The following is a 22,911-nucleotide window of genomic DNA, read 5'->3' as shown; positions in this document are numbered from 1 at the left end:
AGGACTTGACAATGTTTTTACTTTTGAATTGAGGTGCTTTTGTACTTTCTCACCAAAGTTTAGACCAAAGTTTCCATTCTGTGATAGCTGTGCAGCTCATGGAGTTATTAGAAAATGAAAGTATCCATGTATTTACTACTCGTGTTAAGAACTACATCATTGCTGTTACACTCACTGTCCCCTCCTAATTATTAATCTTTTCTGCCATTGTAAAGGTAGCAACTTGAATTCTAATGTCATGAATTAGTTTTGACTTCGTTGACAGAACTATGCCCTTTATTTTGGTATGTCCCTGAGATTCGTTTGTGTTTCTGTGTGGATACACACAAAGCAACATGAATGAAACTTTATGTGATTCATTGATTTCACAATTTAATTATCAATTTCATGGTTGATGAACATTTGGAATTGTTTACAATTTTGAAAGTAAAGAATATCCTAAAGCCATTCTTATTACATTTGCTGAATTTAATTTATTTAATTCTTAAAACATCCAGAGAGTTTTATTATTTACATTTTCCAGAGAAAGAAATTAAGGTACAGGGAGTTTAAATAGCTTGCCCAGATCATGCAGATAATAAATGGAGGAACCAGAATTGAAATATATGCAATCTGTTTCTAATAGTTAGTAACCTTCTATTAACTGCTGTACTGCATGCTTTTTTTAGTTATTTATTCAAGAAGCAGATAAGACAGAGTTCTCATCTGTTGTTTCACTCCCAAAATGCCTGCAGATGCCAGAATTGAGCTGAAGCCAAAACTCTGAGCAGGAACTCAATCAAGGTCTCCCATGTGGGTAGCAGAAACCCATTCAATTTAGCCATTGCCACTGCCTCCCAGTGTCTGCATAGCAGGAAGCTGGAGTCAGGATTGGAGCCATACATCCAGCCCAGGAACTCCTGTATGGAACATGAGAGTGTTAACTGCTAGGCCAAATACCACATCTCTTCTAGGTGCTGTGTTCTGCACATAGCAGACTATTAGGAAGTATGAGTAGTTACTCATGGTGTGCATAGAAGTGCATTAGAGAGAGAAGTGCCAGCATATGCTTTTTGCATAATGATGTACTTTATCCAGCATGATGCACACACACAGAGAGAACGATAGTATTGGTTGTCTTCAATGAATGCTTCTTCCATAGAGCATTTGAAATCAATTCACTGTCACTCATGGGCAGAGAACTATAACCTCATTATATACATGAAGGTTGTTGTCAAGATCTCCTGCTGATGTGGAGAATTGTGGTGAAAACCTAAATGTGGCAATTGATGATAACTCAATTTGTTTTAACTTGAAATGTCTGTTTCAATTCCAAATCTAGATTCCCTAGAGGACACTTCTTCAGCCTTGCCACCATCCTATCCCACCTCTTCCCCTATAAGGAGAAACTTATTTTCCTCATAGTGGGAGGAGAGGAAGGGTATCTGGTCTTCACGTTATCTTTCAGATGGCAGGAACTTACAGTGCAGTTTGGTTTGATGGACGTGGTTATTCCAGGCAGTGGTAGCTAAGGCTCCTTCCTGGGTTCTTTAGTACCATGCTAACCCCTAAGCTACACTCCATCATTTCTGCCATAGCCTACAGTCTCAAGTAATCTGGATTTCTTTCCTGACTTCACATCCATTCTGGTTCACGATTTCTTGCAACAGTTTCTGTTACCAGATTCAAGACCTGTGAGAACTTCAGTGTCACCTACATTGCCATCAATCCATGAAGCACCAGAATGTCAACACAAGCCCTTCCACATAGACGCTTCCCTTAGCTTTTTCTAATTCAGAGCATTTTCTCATTTTGAATGCAGGGCCATGCTGAACAAGATATGGAACAACTGACCTACCCAAGCTGTGGCTATACTAATTCTAAGAATTCTTCCAATTTCCTCAGATCCTGCCTAACCTTCTTAGCTATTTCTACTCTGCTCCTGAACTATTCCATTTCTATTAACTGGGGTTTAAACCCTAACAGGACATTAGTCTTCATTTTTGTTCACAGCAGCCAAGCTGTGAATCAACAAAGGTATCCATCATCACATGAAAAAAATTGTATGTATGTGCATATGTACATATATGCACTTACAATGGAATATTACTCAGCTATAAAAATAATGAAATTCTACCAGTTGCAAAAAAAAATGGACACAAGTGGCGAACATCATGTTGAGTGAAATAAGCTGATCACAGAAAGATAAATACTTCATACATGTTCTCCCTTATATGTGGTAGCTAAAATCAAGAAATAAATAATAATTTAACAATGATAAAAGAACGAAATCAAAAAACAAAAACAGAAAGAGAAAGAAATGCCTGTGTGTTTCATATTGCTGCAAACAGTTTTGTCAAACTTAGTTTTTTCAAACCGGTGGTTAAGAATGTTATACAACTAGTTTTAATGAGCTGTAATTTTTTTAAAAAATGTTATTACATATGGCTGAAATGGTCATATTTCCATTTGATTATTGTTTATAGTCCTTGCCTATATTCCTGCTAAACTAGAGCCTTTTAACTTTGTACTTGTTGAATTCTTCATTTGGTGAAGCATTAAGCCCTTGACTGTATTGTAAATTAAAAATGTGTAAATCAAAAACTGAGAGAGAGGGAGAAGGGAGAGGAAGGAAGGGAGGGAAGGAGGCAGGGAGGAGGGGGGTGAGAGGAAGAGAATATCATTTATTTTAGAATTATATCTATGAATGATATTGATCAGTTATCTTCATATTAAAATCATATCAACATCAAAAAAATAAAGTATCAGGTGATAAAATCAGAGGACTTTCTATTCCTTTATTATAAAATGGAATTTTTTCCTTATATCCTCTTTGATCTCGTTCTTGTTACATTCACCTCTCCTTTCCCAAAATCATTTTGGTTGAAGAAATGTAGAAAATGTAAGCAGATGAAGGAGAATACGTTAGCTACTATTTAAAAACTGTTATCCTCATGGAAATTCTTTATATACTTCTGTACTTTTTTACAATGTATATGTATCGATTTAAAATTTGGAACAGCAACATTTTTTAACATAGTTCCCAATAATCAGAGAAAAAAAGAGAATTAGACAAAAATCTGTTTTGAAAATGTTTATAATTCATTTAATATAATTGGTCTTCATCATAAAATAGGAATGACTAATCAGAAACTTCTTAATTTTATAGGATCCACAGATTTTGGATATTAATGCTGACCAAGACAACATAAAGGTGACACTGAATGAGCTCCAGGTCATTCTAGATGATCTTCAAAAACACGCATTTCAATATAAATCCTATCAGAAGAATTTTAAGGTAATGTCAGTTCTGCCTGTCTGTTTTTAAAATGTGGATTTAAGCTCATGAATTTTCAATGTGATCATAAACTTTCAGTGTTTGGGCAACTATGTACTAGTCAGTGTGCTGTACATAGTCTCAAATACCAAAATGTGCTCCCTGCATTCAAATGCTTAAAAGATTAGTACACAGGAGAGACAAAATATCTTTCATACTAAGAAGTACCATATGGTTTCTCTGATCTGTGTTAACTAAAAGAGTACTTAATATGTAATCGATAGGAGCAAAACTGACACTTTGATGCCATGATTTTGAATAGCCCTTGCCTTGACTGTTGAGGAACAATGTTTTTATTTGATTGCTTTTGTTCTTTTCTTCTTGTTTTTTTTTTTGTTTTTGTTTTTTGTTTGTTTGTTTTTGTTTGTTTGGCTTCATACCGATCAGCGAACTCACTACTTAGTGTAGGGTTAATCTCATGAGTATAAAAATTAATTGAAAACTGGCCGGCACCGTGGCTCACTAGGCTAATTCTCCACCTTGCGGCGCCGGCACACCGGGTTCTAGTCCAGGTCGGGGCGCTGGATTCTGCCCCGGCTGCCCCTCTTCCAGGCCAGCTCTCTGCTATGGCCCTGGAGTGCAGTGGAGGCCACAGCACGCTGGCTGGGGCGGCCGTTGGAGGGTGAACCAACGGCAAAGGAAGACCTTTCTCTCTGTCTCTCTCTCTCACTGTCCACTCTGCCTGTCAAAAAAAAAATTAAAAAAAAACACTAATCTTTGTAAAAAAATAACAATGGGAAAGGAAGAGGGAGGAGGGGCAGGAGTATGGCTGGGAGGGAGAAAAGGAGGGGGAAGAATCATCACATTCCCAAATTTGTATTTATTAAATTCGTGAAGTTGTATTCCTGAAACAAAATTTTTAAAATGTTTTGAACAAAAGATATCATTGATAGCCTTCAGAGCCTACCCTACCCATCACAACTCTGTATTATTACTTTCTTGGTCTTGAGTTTTTCTCATCTGTAGATCAAGATGATAACTATTTTTTCCTGACTCACTGTGTGGTGATTTTCAAGTGATAGGATGGATGTGATAGTTTTATGAAACTGTAAAACCTTCTATGGCCCCATTAACATATTCATTTATTAATTCCTTAACTTTAATTAGAAACAGCATTGGAAAAAATAATAAATGTGACTTTTGTAGCTGTGGAAAAAAAAGTAATTGTGAATTATGAAAAAACTCTCAGACCAGAAACTATAGTTTCTATAGTAAAATGTATATGTGCTTTTTAATGTGGCCAACTAAAATCTTTCTATCTTTCCTTGAGTAAGATTCAAGCTTTTTTCACATCTAATATGTATGTTATGCTTCCATGAACATGGCATGATTTGCCCAGATTTAATGTTACAATATGATGAAACGATAAATCCTCAGCTCAGCAGGAATCAAATAGGTCTAACAGGATAGGTTTGAAAAGCTAAAAGATGTTTATCAAAGGAGAGAAAAGGGATGCAAGTGCTTTGAACTGCTTTTCCAGTTACCAGTAAGAAAATATTGCTGTGGTCAAAAGCAGAGGGCCACCAGCAATCAAAAAGGTGCTGCCCACCTCTCAAAAGTCCTGGAGGGGTGTGTCTCTACCTCACATGGGAATGCGCCTGTCTCTTCAAGATCTGCATGTGAGTGGCCAGAACATTATCTAATGTGCTATCCACTCCAGAGGCCAGGGCAATCGGTAGAGCAATCTGAAAAATAATGAGTTCGGTACCAAAGAAGCTGGTGTATAACTTGTGACAGGAGGTTTGGGCATGAGAGAACTAGAGTTAAAAGCTTTTCTGGGTTAACTGATCTACATGATAGGTATGTAGTACTACAAGATATAAATAGTAGGAAGGGGAGAGGATTGTGGGGGAAACACTGATGAGAAGCTCTAACTAACAGGTAGATACTCTTTGAGTGAGGAAGAATAACATTGGTGTTGTCAGCAAGATGGCAGATTGTGAAACCCCACTTCCTCTTCACCCCCAGTCACACTGATTCAACAACACATGAACCAGTTTCCCTTGTGAGACATACAGAGAGGCCAGTTGAGAGTCTCCTGTTTCCAGGGCAAATGTGAAGCCACCTGCAGTAAAGCCACTAGGATAACCCATGCTACCCATTCACTGTAGTCCCTAGCCCTAGCACAGGAACACACAATTCTGAGGAACCACAGACTTTTACTGTTAGGGGAAGACAGTGTTCTGACTTTTCAGAGAAACTGGTTTTTGTCTTGCCTGAATCACAGCATGGGCAGGAAAGTATCCCAGATGGAGAGCCACTTTGAGTTTGGATTAGCACAAACCCACTGGCTATAGCTCCACCCCATGCCTCAGCACAGAAGTGACTAAAACTCCCAAACCCCAGCTTCTCTGTGGACAGGGAGAGAGCTGGAGCTTCCGTTCAGTTTTCTAGGAGGCGAGCTGCTCTTGGGACCAGCTTCTATATTGCCTGTCTCAGAGTCCTGACAAGACCCAATATACTCTAGATGCCTAGAAGATACTAAGAAAAAGGGCAGTGGTTTAACTGACACAAACTCACTGCCAGAGCCCCTTTCCATACATGACTTAAAAAGGCAGTGTATATAATGGTAGAAAATGTTTGGAAATTACATATTTGATAAGAAGTTATTATCAAAAATATATAAGGTACTCCTACACCACAATAACAAAATATCAAATGGCCCAATTTTAAAATGGGCAAAACACTTAAATAGACATTTCTACAAAGAAAAGGCACAAATGGCCATAGGTACATGCAAAGATTCTCAACATGATTAATCATAAGGAAAATAAAAATCAAAACCACAGTAAAGTATCAAATCATACCTGTTAGGATAATAATTATCAAAGAAACAAAGTAAATAACAAATGTTGGCAAGGATGTGGCTAAATTGGAACCTTTATACTGTTGGTGGGGGTGTGAAATGGTGCCATTGCTAGGGAAAACAGTAGGGTGTTTCCTCAAAAATTTAAAAATAGTACTACCATATGAATCTGCAGTCTGGTTTCTGATCATATATCCAAAAGAATTGAAATCAGGATTTGGAAGAGATACTTGCACTCTTATGTTCATTTCAGCATTAATCACAATAGCCAAGATCTGGAAACAACATTCTCCATCAACCAGTAAATGGATAAAGAAAATATAGTATATACATACAATGGGGTATTAGAGTATTATTCAACCTTTAAAAAGAAGGAAATCATGTCATACTACAAAATGGTTGAAACTGGAGCACATTATGCTGAGTGAAATAAGACAGTCATGGGGATAAATACTACATGATCCAACTTACATATCTCAAGTAGTCAAATTCATAGGATCAGAAAGTAGAATAGTGGCTACCAGAGGGCAGGGGAAAGAGGATTGAGTATGCTGTTCAATGGATACAAAATTTCAGTAATAAAAAAATGAAAAATTAGGAGATCTAATATAATTATCAACATTGTTATAGTTAACAATACTGTAGGTGCAGGCATTTGGCACAGCAGTTAAGACCCCACTTGGGCCTCTCATATCAGTGTGCCTGGTTCTAGTTCCAGTTCTGCTTCTGAATCCAGCTTCCTGCAAATGCATACCCTAGGAGGGCAACAGATGGTAGCTCAAGTACTTGGGTCCCTGTTACCCATGTGGAAGATGGAGATGCAGTTCCTGGCTGCTGGCCTCAACCTGTCCCAACCCTGGATGTTATAGGCACTTAGGGAGTGAACCAGTGGGCCTGTCTTTCCATCTCTCTGCTTTTCAAATAAAATAAAGATAAATATTTAATGAATGAAAACAATGCTATAGTTTATAGTTAAAAAGAAAAATATCATGCTTTATATGCTTTTATAATGATATAAGTTAAAGGGAAGGCATAAATTTAAAAATAATTTTCAAACAAACCAGAGCCTACAATGGAAGACTATCTCCATCCTTCAACTCTCCATGTTTATACTGATCAGCTGCCTGTGATCTACCCTTCTTTGTTAGCTCTCAATCATTTGGGGACTAGAAGTGAAAGTCTGCTGATTTAGATTGCAGGAAATCATTTCCAGCTCTTGATGGAAGGCAAGGTTAAATCCCAGTGTCAAAGCCCTAGTTTATCAAGTGGCCCAATACTAACTCACTAGCTCACTAGAGGTTTCCCCACCTCCAAGCCTAAACAATCTCAGAGCTTTTCTTATGAAAACAAATTCTTTAGATTTCCTTGTACCCTTCCTCTTCATAGGGTTGATGGTACAGTCCTTGATGTCATAAAGAAGCAAGAATCCAGGATATCCTTTCCATCTTAAACCTTGCATTCTCTCTCACCAGAGACCTCTTCTGTCATTTAAGTACATCTAAGTACCAACTTCTCATCAATAAGTAGAGAAGCCCTAAAGTATCTCCAGAATCATTTGTTTTCCCAAAAGTCAGGCATGTTAAGTGTGTATGTGGTCCAATTCAATGAAGAATTCCCATGGTATTCCTATATTATTCATATTCTTGGAGATTTGAGCTCTAAAAAATATAAGGAGTTTTATTTTTGTTCTCAAGTGGAAATTGTAATATACGTGGGGTATCATGGGTTTTTTCATTTGTTTCTCTCTTCTTCTTTTGCCTTTTAAGAGCCACTTTCTGCCAAGTAGTGTATCAGAAACTCTTAGTAAGAGGATAACATAAGATCTTTTAATCTGAAAACTAAGTAGTGCATTTTGTTTACTATATTTTTAAAGGTACAAGTATCCAAATTTGATGCTTTGGAAGAAGTTAGCGCTGAACTGATGCTCAAACAATTGCTCTGGGATTCTTTCTCTGAATGGGACAAACTCCAGCAAGACTGGTTGAAGGTAGAAAAGAAGCTCTCATTCTTAAGGTTTTTGAATTAAATTTAAAATACTAATAATGTGAAATACTATTTTAAACAAATCAGGGTATTTTTAATGTCAATAAAGTATACAGTGACAGTTGTATGGGGATTTTTAACAACTTCCAGTAAAATGCACAAAAGTCCTTCTGTCATTATATACTATAGAGCAGAAAATACTCTTGTAAGTGCTCCATTTAAGAAGGTTGAATGACAGAAGTATCAAAGGACTTCACTATATGACATTTAACTACCATATGGTTTCTAAATACAGTCACGGTGCACAGTATTCTTGAGAACTGCAGAAATTTATGATCTACATACTTTAATTTTTCTCTTATATTAGCTTTATGTTCTTCTTGTCCTTCAGAAAAGGAAACCATTTTGTTCATTGTGATAGAACAGGATTAAAGTGATAAGATCTAATATCTTCCTTTCAGAGCTCAACAGTAGTTAAGGAGTCAAATACCAATATCAAGTATTGTATATCAAGTCAAGTACCAACTCGAGTACCCAAAGTTTTGTTTCTAGGGTACCATTACATGCATACCTTAACTAGGATCAGCCATCTAGTTGGCAAAATAGATGGCAACCTATACTGACAAGTGTGATATGGACATATTGGAAGCACCATTGATTTCATAAGTACCCCTTCACACTTTTCATTCATACTACCTTTGCTGATGCCTGTGATTAGAAGTCACATGTCTTAGAAAAAAAACAATGGTGCAGGAAATGTTTCCCAGGTATGTAATAAGTGCTGAAGGAATCAATAAAGAATAAGCAGGACAAAGTCCAAACTCACAGAACTTAGCTTTTTGTGGAGGAAACAGAAAACAAACAATATATGCTATAATATCAGACCGAATTTTACACGTTTTCCTATTATTTATTTATTATAAAAATACTCTTGAGAAGAAAGACACTCAGAGAATTTTCTAACTGCCATCACAGATTAGAGAAGTAACTTCCAAAGTAGGTTATATTCAACCAAAGAAATACAAGAAAATTCATTAGAGGGCAGAACAAAAATGTTTAATCTGGAGAAATATAGAAAAATGAAGATTTAACAATTTTTTATTACTCTCCATAAGACCAACTGGACATGTCAAATGAATACACAATCAAATAATGGGAGACTACCAGGTAAGAAATGTCTGGTTAGCAATGGTAAAAATTAACTATTTTCCTCCCTAGAAGACTTTGAAAGTATTGGTCCTCAGAAATAAATTACATAGATTACAATATTGAACTTGATAATATATGGAATATAAAACACGAAAGGAATGTCTGGTGTATTATTAGCCATTTTAATAAATAAAGCCATTTCCAAAAGTTTTGAGTTGATTTAGATTAACAATTTAACTACTAAGAAAATTCAAGTAAAGTAAAATATTTATTTACTTTGTCAAGCTTGCCTTTTATTATATATTTTCATTTCCTCTTTTTTAATGTTTTTTTTTAATTTTTATAGTCCAGATTTGACTGCCTGGATCCAGAAATGCTAAATAGTCAGGTATCTAAATATGCCAAATTTGTGACTCAGCTGGAGAAAGGCTTGCCACCCAACAAAGTAGTGCCTCTGCTCAAAAATAAGGTGGAAAAAGTGAAAGAAAAGGTAAGTTTGGTAGAAATTATTTCACAAACTCCAAGTCAGTTGGTTATTGGTTGTTGGTATTGAGACCATAGTCAGGAATTATTCCCTGATTAAGTTATTTAGCTTTGTAGAGAGGAGAAAGAACAGTCAAGTTTATTTTTCTCAAAGCATACAAACTACCTTGCAGTTTTCAACTGGCCAAATCAGGAAATGAATGCCTTGGTTAGAGACATATTCAGAATAAGTTTCTCAGGTGATGAGGGAAATAGTACAGGAATAGGTTACATTTGTGCCAAGACACTGATCCACTCAGTTCTAGACAGCCAGATGAGGCCAGGGGCAGACTTGTCCATTTGTGGAACCATACAGCTATGACATTTTCCAGTTGTGCTGTGATGTGAAGAAGTTTGGGAAACTGGGCCATCCCTTTGAAACCACCACCTCCAAGCCAGTGCTTAAAATGGATATGAAAAGGGAAATTATTTTATCCTTTAAAACAGTTTGATTTAAAAAAAGATGAGATGAAGGATTAAAAGAAGACATAGGAAGGAAGAGTAAACTAGGTAATTTTTCACCTTGAGAAGAGTCTTTTTGCATGGTTTTCCCCATTTAGTTTATAATATCTAGATGAAACACTTTCCCAAAGTTACATAGTCAACCTCTTTCCTCCCCATTGCCTGTCATGTGATTATGTCAGACAACTGTAAAAAGAAATTCATTTGTCACAATCTGCATTCATTCCATTTTGGGTTCCTTCAAAATCCTATGTTATTTTCTTAAAATCTGCACTTAGTAAAAGCCATTGCTTGTGATATACAGTTCTGTGGATTTTTACAAATCGCTTGTGCTATGTAGCCAACATAACTGTATATCTGGAAAAATTTAATCAACCTCCAAATTCTCTAGTGTTGTTCCTTTGTAGACAGATCTTCCCTCCAAAAGTACCTCAGATAATCAGTGATTTAATTTTGGTCCCTACTATTTTGCCTGTAATAATATTATAAAAATGTTATAATATAATATGCAACCTTTTGGTTATAGCTTCATACAGTTAGCAAAATGTGTTTAAGATCACTCCATGTAACTGTATCCAGAATCTATAACATACTCTTATAACTCAAAATAAAGGAGATAAGTAGCTCTTTAAATGCACAAAGGGGGCTGGCTCTGTGGCGCAGTAGGTTAATCCTCTGCCTATGGTGCCTGCATCCCATATGGGCGCTGGTTCATGTGTCCCGGCTTCTCCTCTTCCAATCTGGCTCTCTGCTGTGGCCTGAGAGGGCAGTGGAGGATCGCTCAAGTGCTTGGGCCCCTGCACCTGCATGGGAGACCTGGAATAATCTCCTGGCTCCTGGGTTTGGAGAGGCCCAGCTCCAGCATTTGCAGCCATTTGCAGAGGGAGCCAGCAGAAGGAAGACCTTTCTCTCACTGTCTGTAATTCTGTCACATAAATAAATATTTTTAAAAAGAATTACTCCTTAAAAAATACAAAAAGAGCTTAAATAGACATTCCTTCAAAGAAAACTTATGAAAAGAAGCTACACATTATTAGTTATTAAGGAAATGCAAAGCAAAACTGCCATTAGATGCTACTTCATACCCACCAGGATGCAAAAGATCAAAAAGACAGATTGTAAAATAAGCGTTGGCAGATATATAGAGAAACTGAAACCCTCGTATGTTGTTAGGGGGATTGTAATATGGTGGCGCCATTTTTGGAAACAGTTTGGCAGTTTCTTAAAATATCAAACACAGAGTTACCATATTACCAAGTAATTCTACTCCTGGATACATACATAAGAGAATTTAAACATATATTCACACCACACAAAAACTTCTACACAAGTGTTCATAGCTGAATTATTTATAATATCCCAAAGTGGAAAAACCCAAATGTCTATCAGCTAATTAATTAAGAAACAAAATGTGGTATATCTGTACAATAGAATATTATTCAGCAGTTAAAAAATGAATAAAATACAGATGTGTGTTAAAGCAAAGGTGCATCTTGAAAACATGCTAGGTAGCCTGGCACTGTGGCTTAATAGGCTAATCCTCCTCCTTGCGGCGCCGGCACACCAGGTTCTAGTCCCAGTTGGGGCACCGGATTCTATCCCGGTTGCCCCTCTTCCAGGCCAGCTCTCTGCTATGGCCCGGGAAGGCAGTGGAGGATGGCCCAAGTCCTTGGGCCCTGCACCCGCATGGGAGACCAGGAGAAGCACCTGGCTCCTGGCTTTGGATCAGCGAGATGCGCCGGCTGCAGTGGCCATTGGAGGGTGAACCAATGGCAAAAAGGAAGACCTTTCTCTCTGTCTCTCTCTCTCTCACTATCCACTCTGCCTGTCAAAAAAAAAAAGAAAAGAAAGAAAGAAAGAAAGAAAGAAAGAAAGAAAGAAAGAAAGAAAGAAAGAAAGAAAGAAAGAAAGAAAACTTGCTAGGTAAAAGAAATCAGTCACAACAATACTACGTGGTATATTATGTCATTTATATGAGGGATCCAGAATGGAGAAATCCATAAAGTAGATTTATGGTTGCCAGGCACTGTGAGGAGCGAGAGATGCAAATGACAGCCAAGAGTTCTAATGGATATAGACCTTCTTTTTGGGGTGATAAAAATATTCTAAAATTAGATAGAGATGATAGTTTCATAATTCTTTAAATTATAATCTTTTATAACTATAATGAATGAAAATGTTAAAGTGGTTTTTTTATTTTATTTTTAATTAGTTTTTAACAGGCTCAATGTACATAGCAAATACATTTCTAAAAACATAATGTCCCGATCGAATTGTAATATGAGAATCGACTGTGAGTTCTCTCCAAACTGTACTCTACATGTTGTGTGTGGGTGTGGGAGAAAATTGTTGAAGTCTATGATTAGTATAGAGTTGGTCCTCTGTATATAAAGTCATAGCAAAAGTGATCCATAATGAAGAAGGAGACGGGAAGAGGAATGAGAGGTGGGATGGGAGCTGGTGGAGGGGGGGTATGGGGGAAAGAACCACTATATTCCTAAAGTTGTATCTATGTAAAAATGTATTCATTAAGTAAAATTTTTTAAAAAAGAACATAATGTGGCTGGCGCCGCAGCTCACTAGGCTAATCCTCCACCTTGCAGTGCTGGCACACCGGGTTCTAGTCCCGGTCGGAGCACCGATCCTGCCCCAGTTGCCCCTCTTCCAGGTGCTGTGGCCAGGGAGTGCAGTGGAGGATGGCCCAAGTGCTTGGGCCCTGCACCCCATGGGAGACCAGGAGAAGCACCTGGCTCCTGCCATCGGATCAGCGCAGTGCGCCGAATGCAGCGCGCTACCGCGGCGGCCATTGGAGGGTGAACCAACAGCAAAAGGAAGACCTTTCTCTCTGTCTCTCTCTCACTGTCCACTCTGCCTGTCAAAAATTAAAAAAAAAGAACATAATGTTATCCCCATCCTCTTTCTCTCTATCCCTTCCCTTCTCTTTCTACCACATTCATTCCTCCTCCCTTTCTTTTTCTTTTTAGTTCTTGAAATAATATATTTTAAAATTTATAATACAGTGAAAAGGCTTGACATTTGGCCAAATAATATGTTTAAGAAGAAACAAGCAAAACGACCTTAGTATAGTGGGAATATAGACAATGCTGCAAACAATAATTGAATGGAAAAATGACCATTAGAATTTTTAAGAAAAGATTCCTCCTTACTGTCCCATGAATCAGTTTCTATCTCTATTGCTGGGTAGTATTCTGGTATCTAGGTGCACCATAGTTTCTTTAACCATTCACCTGTTGAAAGTCATCTGAGTTACTTTCAGTTTTTTAATGATTATTAATAAAACTGCTGCAAACATTCATCACAACCTTTTGAGTGGAAGTGAGTTCTGATTCATTTGACTAAATGGTGAGAAGTGGGACTCCTAGCTTGTATGGTAAGTGTTTGTTTAACTTTAAATGAAGCTGCCACTGAGGTTTCCCACCTGCAATGCATGAAAGTTCCAATATCTCCTCACCCTCATCAGCACTAGTTATTATGTGGCAGCTTTTAATTTTGTTTTAATTTTGGCAATTCTAATATATGTGCAGTATTATATGATAATGGTCATGATTTATATTTTTCTAATGATTAGTGATGTTAAATATCTTTCATATTCTATTTGCCATCTATTGATGCTTTTCATTGGCATGTCCATTTAAACCTTTTGTTCACTTTTAGTTTTAAAAGTGATTAATATATTCAAGATATAAGCCCTTTCTAAAATATACAACTTGAAAATATTTTCTCCAAGTCAGCAGCAGCTTGTCATTTTAGCTCTTTGAACAGTGACTTTAACAGGGCAGAAGGTTTTACTTTGGACAAAGTCCAGTTTGTCATTGTTTTCTTTTGTGGATCAAACTGTTAGGGAGCATCCAAACATTCTTTTTTTTTTTTTTGCCAGACATAATGCCACGTAGATGTTTTCTGTTTTTCGTAAAAGTTTTCTGGTTTTATTTTCTGTTTGAGAATATGATCTATTTTGAGTTAGTGCTTTTCAAGGTTTACTTTCTTACATTTGGATATCCAATTGATCGAGAACCATTGTTTGAAAAGACTACCCTTCCTGCACTGAATCACCTTTGCACCTTTGGGGAAAGTCGCAGACTGCACTTTTTAGTCTATTACTACACTCCATTGTGTTTCATTGTTCTTTAAATCCATTCTTCTGTCAGTATCACACTGTATTAAATTCCATAGGTGGCAGTCTAGAAGTCAAGAAGTGTTAAGTCCTCCAATTTTCTTCTTCCTTTTTACAATTCTTCTTTTCTACTTTATTTTTTATTTATATAAGGTGAATGAATCTCATGTATTTCATATATACAGATTTAGGAGCATAGTGATACTTCCCACCCTACCTTCCCTTCTGCCCACACTCCTACCCTCCCTCTTTCCTTTCTCATTCTTTCATTTAAGGTTTACAATGATATACTTTCAGTTTATTTTATTATAATAAGAAGATTAACCCTCCACTAAGTAAAGAATTCAACAATTAGTAAGAATGAAAAAGCACTTTCAATTTTTAACTTCAATTTTGCTCTATTAGTTACAACACATCAGGGAAAAATATGGCATTTGTCTTTTGGGGACTGCCTTATTTCAACAAGTATAATAGTTTCCAGTTGAATCCACTTTGTGTGGAACACAGGATTTCATTCTTTTTTAAGGCTGAGTAATATTCCACAGTATAAACTTTCTTTATCCAATCATCAGTTGATGGGCATCTGAGCTTTAAGCGGAATCCAGCCCCTGCTAACCCTCCAAGCCAAACTCAGAGTCAGTGGGAAATGCGGATTTTTTCCCTCTGGGAGAACTCCCATGCCGCACATGTGCTAGAGTCCCCACAGCCTCTACTGGTGTCTGGAGGGATCCTTTTCCTTGCCAGTTGCTCGGTGGCCTTGTTAGGCACTGAGGAGGAAGAAATATGCTTTTCCATCACTGGATTATTGGGCACCCTGCCCCTCACTATGGCTTTAGGCCAGACTCAAGTCAGAATTGTCCACAGGGTTCTCCCCCAGGCTGTGCCACCAGTGGCACAGGCTGCCACAGTCTTCTCTCCACCTTGTTCTCAGAAGTTGGCATCTCCTCCAGCACTCAGCTGCAGGATTCATGTGTGGTTCCCCCCTCGCTTCTTCCTTCTGCTCTTCCCACGCTGCTCCAAGGCATCCCCCTTCCTTCTGCAGAATTTCTACTGCAAGCTTCTCCCCACCTCTCTCCTGGGAAATAGACTTCCTCCACTTCTACCCTCCACTTGTCAAAATCAGCACGGGTTTCCCTATTAAACCATCTCACAATTATTTTGTCTATTCTATGTCTTTTGCCTTTCCATATATGCTTCATATTTAGCTGGAAAATATCTATAAAATACTTACCAGGATTTTTACTGGGATTGCATTCAATCTGTAGACCAATATGGGAGAATGACATCTTAACAAGATTGGGTTTTCCAATCTATTTCTAGTGTATATCTCCATTTAATTAATTATTCACTGATTTTTTTCATCAGAGTTTTGGAGTTTTCAACATACAGGCCCTGTAATTAAAAAAAAAACTCAGTTATTTATTCGAAAGGCAGAGAGTGACAGAGAGGCAAAGGCAGAGAGAGAGAGTTCTTCCATCTGCTGGTTCACTCCCCAAACGGCTGCAATGGCAGGAGATGGGCTGATCCAAAGCCAGGAGCCAGGAGCCAGAAGCTTCTTTGGGGTCTCCCATGTGGGTGCAGGGCCTAAGGACTTGGGCCATCTTCTACTGATTTCCCAGGCCAGAGCAGAGAGCTGGATCGGAAGTGGAGCAGCTAGGACTTGAACCAGTGCCCATATGGGATGCTAACACTGCAGGCAACAGCTTTACCTGCTGCACCACAGCACTGTCAACCCTGTGAATATTTTGTTAGATTTATAAATAAGTAATTTATTTTTTACTTTACCTTAAGTGATATTTTTAAAATTTCAAATTCCATTGGGAATACCATTCATCTTTGTTCTATGAATCTTATATCCTTGGCCTTACTAAACTGATTTTTGAATTTTAGGAGACTTTTATAGATAATTATGTCATCTATGAAGAGAGACTGTTTTATTCTTTAACCATCTGTAAGCCTTGTATTTATTTATCTATTTATTTTGCCTTTTTTCTGTACAATGTTGGTAACAGTCATGATGGAGGACATGTTTGCCCTCTTGCTGAAATTAAGGGGAAAACATTCATTCTTTTTTAATGTATAATATTAATTAGCCTTAGCTTCCTTTCTTCTGTATTTTTAGGCTTAAGTTTTTATTTCTTTAAAGTTTCCTAATGTGGAATCTTAGGTTGATGATTTCAGATTTTTCTTTTTTTATACTCCAGGCATCTAATGCTATGAATTCATATTTAGTTGGTACTGAAACCTACACATTTTGGTGTATTGTATTTCTGTTTTCTTGAGTTCAAAACAAATTTTAGACCTGTGTTTTTGGCACAATGATTTACACACTACTTGTGACACACAAGTATCAGAGTGCCTTGGTTCAAGTCCTGGCTCCATGTCCCACCCTGGGGAGCAGCAAGTAGTGACTCAAGTACTTGGGTCCCTGCCACCCATATGGGGGCCCTGAACTGAGTTCTAGATTCCTAGTTTGGGCCCAGATGTGGCTATTGAGGTCATTTGAGGAATAAAAAAGCAGCTAGAAAATCTCTCTCTCTCTCAAATAAAAATTTTAAAAACACATTTTAAAATCCCTGAAACTTCCTCTTTGACACATGGCCAACTTAAAAGCATATTGTTTATTATTGAAACGTTTGGGGATTTTACAGAGTCTTTGTGTTATTGATTTATTGAATAGAAGTAAATTCTATTGTGATCCAAAATATATATTTTTATGATTTCTGTTCTTTTCAATTATTATGGTTTGGTTTTATGACCCAGGGTATGGTACTTTTTAGTGAATCTACCATATTTACTTGAAAGCAAAGCATTCTACTATTGTTCAGGAATCATCCTATAAATGTTAATTATGGAGGTTTAGTTGTTGATGTCATTTAGGTCACCTATATCCTTGCTGACTTTCTGTCTACTTCTTCTGTTATGGACTCAAAAAGAGTATTGAAGTCTCTAGTTATAATTGTGGGTTTTCCTAATTCTCCATTCACTTCTATAAGTTTTTACCTCACTTTTAATTTTAGATTTATAGAAAAGCTGCAATAATAATATAGAAGGTTCTTAAGCATCCATCATCCAGTTTTCCCCATTATTAACATATTACATTAGTATGATACATTTATCCTAACCAGTGACTCAATGTCAATACATTGTTTTTAACTAAATTCCATACTTTATCTGGGTTTTCTTAGTTTTTATCTAATGTCCTTTTTCTGTCCTAAGATCTCAACCAGGACAAGACATTACATTCAGTTGTCATGCCTGCTTAGACTTTTCTAGACTGTGACAATTTCTCAGGTTTGATATTCCTTGGGTTCTGATCTCAATAGTCTTGAGTAGTACTGGTCAGGTAGTTTGTACCTGGGTTTACATGAAGTTTCTCCCATGATTAGATTAAGGTTATGGATTTCTATAAGGAAGACTATGGAAGTAAAGTATCATTCTCATAATTTCATACAAAAGGGGCTATCAAAACGACTTTCAGTAACAGTGTTAACCTTGATTCCATGGCTGGAGCGGCATTTTTCTTTTCTGCACTCTTCCCATGCTGTGCTCCATGAAAGGAAGTTATTATACATGGCTACTCTTAAAGGGAGAAAAGCTTGTTTCACTTCCTGGAAGCAGTGCCACCCCAGTAGCAATGAGCATATTCTCTTTCCAGATCAATAAAAGGAATGTTTTTTTTCTTTTCATTCTGTTTGTGTCATTTGCTTGAATTTGCACTCATTTATACCATATCAAGCCCATTAAATGAATACATCATCTCTCATACTGTCTTTTTTTATTTCTAAATTTTTTTTAGTGTGAGAGGCAGAGAGAGACACACACAAAGAGATACTCCCATACCTGGTTCATTCACAAAATGCCTGCAATTGCTGGGGCTGGGCCAGGAGCCAAAAATTCAATTCAGGTATTTTCCACATGGGATGGCATGGACCTGGGTGGTTGGACCATCACTGCTGCCTTCCAGGGTCCATATTAACAAGAAGCTGGAGTCAGGAGCCTGAGCTGCATATTGAATCCAGGTACTTCAATATGGGACCCAGGCATCTTGATTAGCATCCTAACCACTAAGATAATATCCACCCACATTTCTAGAATTTTTATTTGAGTTTTTATTTACCTTCCATATCTATGTTGATGTGTTGATCTTGCGTGTATTCAACCTTTTCCATTAGATTTTTAAACTGTTAATCATGTTTTTTTTTAAATTATCTTTTTCTAATGTGTGTCATTTCTGAGTCTGGTTCTTATTATTGATTCATCGCTCAAATGTGTATTTTTCTTGCCTTTGCATATCCCTCTTACGTGTTTTTTTTTTTAAATCAGGTACCATATAGTAGATACTCTAATAAATAAATGTTATGTTTGGAGATTAACCTGGCTTTCCTTCTACTTAACTTTTTGTGTGCATGTTATGTTAAATCTAGTTAGTAATTGAGTTAGGTGTGAGGTTTATATTATTGCTATCCTCAATGCACACACATGCACAGGCTTTGCAGTTCCCTAGTGATACATCACATTTAGAGTTTAGACTGGCTTGCCAAGAATTATTTTTTGAAATTTCTGTTTCCCCTCACCTTCAGTCTTCCCTTTGTGTTGTGTCCTACTGAGAATCTGTCTTGCAGCTTTTTACACTGCATTCCACTGTTTTCACAGAATGCATGTTAATCTGGTGGAAGAGTTGAGGAAGAATATTCGCTCACATTCTAGTTCAGCCTCTGTCTTAGCAAGGCACGGTGTTGCTTGTTCTCAGTACTCTGATCTTCAGAGGTGCTCATACCCCCCGCCCCTGTAGCCATAGTACTGAGCTGAGCATGTATTTCTGACCCTCCTCTAGGGATAGACCTTTCTTTACATGCTCCATCTCTCCAGTTAAGTGCAGATATATCCAGTGACTTATCACCAATGCCTTATAACAATGTTTGTTGCTCTCTTCCCTGGACATCAAGTATTTTGTTAAGTGGATGAGCTAGGATTAGAGTTCAAACAATATGTTACCCTAGAAATAGTGCCTAATGTTTCCCTTACCCAGTCAGCACCTTAAGGGAAGCTTTCTTTGGATTCTTCCCAATTTTCCCTGTCAACATCCATATAATTGTAGACCTGGAAACTTAACATTGCCATGCTACTTCACACTTAGTCTTTAAGAATTTATTTTAAAATTGTAGTTCAACCATCTTGCTAGCTTATTTATGATCTCAAGATATCTGCCTTAGGTAGGCAAATTCTCAGTTTTTTTTTTCTTCCTAAGAAGAAACTTGTGGTTACTAGTCTTTCTCTAAATTTTGGGTTACTTGGCTGTCCTATAAACTAGTTTTCCAATGAGTTCAATAATTATTAATTTTCAATTTGTCTGGATTTTTCTTTGCTGTAAGAGAGTAAGTAAGTTCTCTTTCCACTTCTCTGTACACGCAAATTGCAAAAAGAAGCTACGGGCTGGTTTTTCAAGATAAAAATGTATGGTACCTATCAGAGGGTTTGTTTTCCAGCTTCCAGTTATCATGGACTTGAGGAACCTGACTTTGAAGCTTAGACATTGGGCAGCCATTGAACAAGCAGTTGATGCCACTCTGCTGGACTCAGAAGTTCCATTGACCTTGGACAGGCACTCTGACTTGCGCATTTTTTAATTTGGCCAAGATATCCAGGACATCTCTGGTCAGGCCTCTGGAGAAGCTGCCTTAGAAATAATTCTTAAAAAGGTAAATCTGGGAAAATATACATGTATTCTGAAAATCAGAACATGGAAAGGGTTTCAGATTCAACATGAAGATCACCAACTTTTGGTTAACAAGGTGGATTTTTCAAAATTACAGCTTTTACTCTCTCATTATCAGTCACCCCTCTGTCACTTCCTTATATTTATTATTAATTGTTATTATTATCACTCAGTAAATCCATTCCTGGTGTTTAGCCTATAGCCCAACAGAAATATGATGACCAAAAGAATTGAAATCTGTGTGCTTACATAAGGAACCACATGCCAAGGAAAATTTTCTTTTGAAACCAAAATGTGTTATTTTACAAACTACAAGAGAAGTCTGTAACAAATCACCTGCATGAAATGATTTTTTTTCTCTTAGTTAAAGCCTAAAAGGAAAGGAAGAACACACTGAGTACCACATGTTAGTCAAATATATTAACATTAATCAGGTATAATTAGGTAAATCCATGTCATCTAACCAAGAAGAGGGTTTTAGAGATTTTAATGGCAGTAAGAAGGAAATGGGAGAATTATTTCATTCCACATGTATGCATTGATTGTTAAACATAAATGGATTTAAAGGTCCTAAGTCTTGGATTATTTCTAAGGTGGAGGATTCTTAGAAAACAACTGAATTTGTGATTCTCCCTCACCGTGACACCAAAGATATATTTATCCTGGGAGGGACAGATGACATACAGTTGGGTAACTAGATTATTAAGAGCTCATGGCAAAGGTCATGACCACAGCTGTCCTGGGACAGATTAGTTTGAGAAAATTAAATATGAGAATCACTAAATAAGAAAAAAATCTCATTGGGAAAGCAGGATAAGAATACGAATAATTGATATGAATGCTTACACATGCAATACAATGTGTAATAGATTAATCCCATAACTGATAATTGTTGGGAAACAGAAGAGCAAAGAAGGATCAGTTATGATGAAGTGATCATAGAATTCTTTTACACAAAGACAATTCAGACCTTAAAGACTAGATGGGACTTGATAGACAGAATAGAGTCAAGAGCATTCCAAACCATTTAAACAAGGCAAAAGAAATATAACGGAGTATTTTGTGTTTTTGTCACATTAAGAAGCTGACTTCATTTGAATTTTTAGATATTAGGAATGGCTGGCCCATGCCATACACTATCTATAATGTTTGGCATTTTCTTTTTTTTTTCATTTTTTTAACTTTTATTTAATGAATATAAATTTCCAGTGTACAGCTTATGGATTACAATGGCTTCCCACTCCCATAACTTCCCTCCCACCCGCAACCCTCCCCTCTCCCGCTCCCTCTCCCCTTTCATTCACATCAAGATTCATTTTCAATTCTCTTTATATACAGAAGATCAATTTAGTATAAAGATTTCAACACTTTGCACCCAGATAGAAACACAAAGTGAAACATACTGTGTGAGTACTAGTTATAGCATTAAATAAAAATGTACAGCACATTAAAGACATAGATCCCACATGAGGAGCAAGTGCACAGTGACTCCTGTTGTTGACCCAACAAATTGACACTCTAGTTTATGACACCAGTAACCACCATAGGCTCTCGTCATGAGTTGCCAAGGCTATGGAAGCCTTCCAAGTTTGCCAACTCTGATCAAATTTAGACAATGTCATAAAAGACAGAGTGAGGATAGTAACCAATAATCCTAAGAGTGGTATTTACCAGGTTTGAACAATTATACAGCGTTAAGTGGGGAAGAAGACCATCAGTACACACAGGTTGGGAGTAGAGCCATTGGTGGTAGAGGTTATGATTACAAAGGAAAGAGGCCCAAGTGCGCTAGACAAGGTCTAGAACAAAGGACAGAGTCATTATTAGAGGAGCTAAGAAAGGTGCTGTCTAAGCTACAATTAAGTTTTCTGATTGAGAGGCAAATAGAACCTGATAGAAGAGGCTTGATAATAATCTGTTGGGCTTTAGGCCTTGTAAGTTAAGAGGCCCAGACCTATCTATCTCTTCACATGGGGTATATCCTAAGGGAGGTGTGAACCTCCTAGGGGAAGGCACTCTGTTGACTCTCATTATTTGGCTGGCCTGGGAGGAGAGCTGGCCAGGTAAAGGCAGGTGACATCTCTAACAAGAAATTTACAGTTCTGCCTGCAATGTTGCTGACCCTACTTGGCCGTCCCCTCAGCTGCCATGGTCACTTTGGAAGTTGGGCTGAGTGAAGGGCTTTTCAGCTTAGAGCCAATAAGATCTGTGGCTCTGACCTGGGCATCCTTTGACTCCAGGGCAGGTCCATTTCCAGTGATCCAACTCTTGGCAGAGCTGCCAGGGCTCTTCACAAGCTGACTTCTGCTGAAGCCCAGGCTTACCACATTGAAAGCCACTGCAGTGGACTGGCCTGTTGGGTCTCCTTGAGGGCAGATCCCTGTACAGAACAGCCATTAATAGGCCTACCACCCATTGCTTCTGATGCCTAGCTTTCTTTTCCTCCTGGTTTTTGTTAAAGCAGACCAGAGGATGCAAGTCAAGGGAGTGCCCATGTCCCATCTCTAATCTTCGGTGGCCTGAACTACAAGTCTATAGTCACAGGCATGTTCTGTAGTAGTTTTTCTAAGGTAGACAATGCCCATGAGGAAAATTATATTCTCACTTTAAGACTTTCTTTCCCTTTGGTCTGAAAGGGAGGTTTTTTCCTACTTACTGTATACTTCGCTGATGGCGAAGTGAATCTAGCTATGAGATTATTATTTAAGTTCTTATTTTGGCTATGCTATCACAGAAAAAATGTTAGCCATCTCTTTTATAAGGTCTAAAGATTAAATTGTGCATCCTACAGATTCCTTCATAATAGAATTAGTTTCCTA

This window comes from Lepus europaeus, unplaced genomic scaffold (genome assembly GCF_033115175.1).
Source record: "Lepus europaeus isolate LE1 unplaced genomic scaffold, mLepTim1.pri SCAFFOLD_3_1, whole genome shotgun sequence".
In the NCBI taxonomy this organism is placed as follows: Eukaryota; Metazoa; Chordata; class Mammalia; order Lagomorpha; family Leporidae; genus Lepus; species Lepus europaeus.
Note: the sequence above shows the minus strand (reverse complement) of the source record.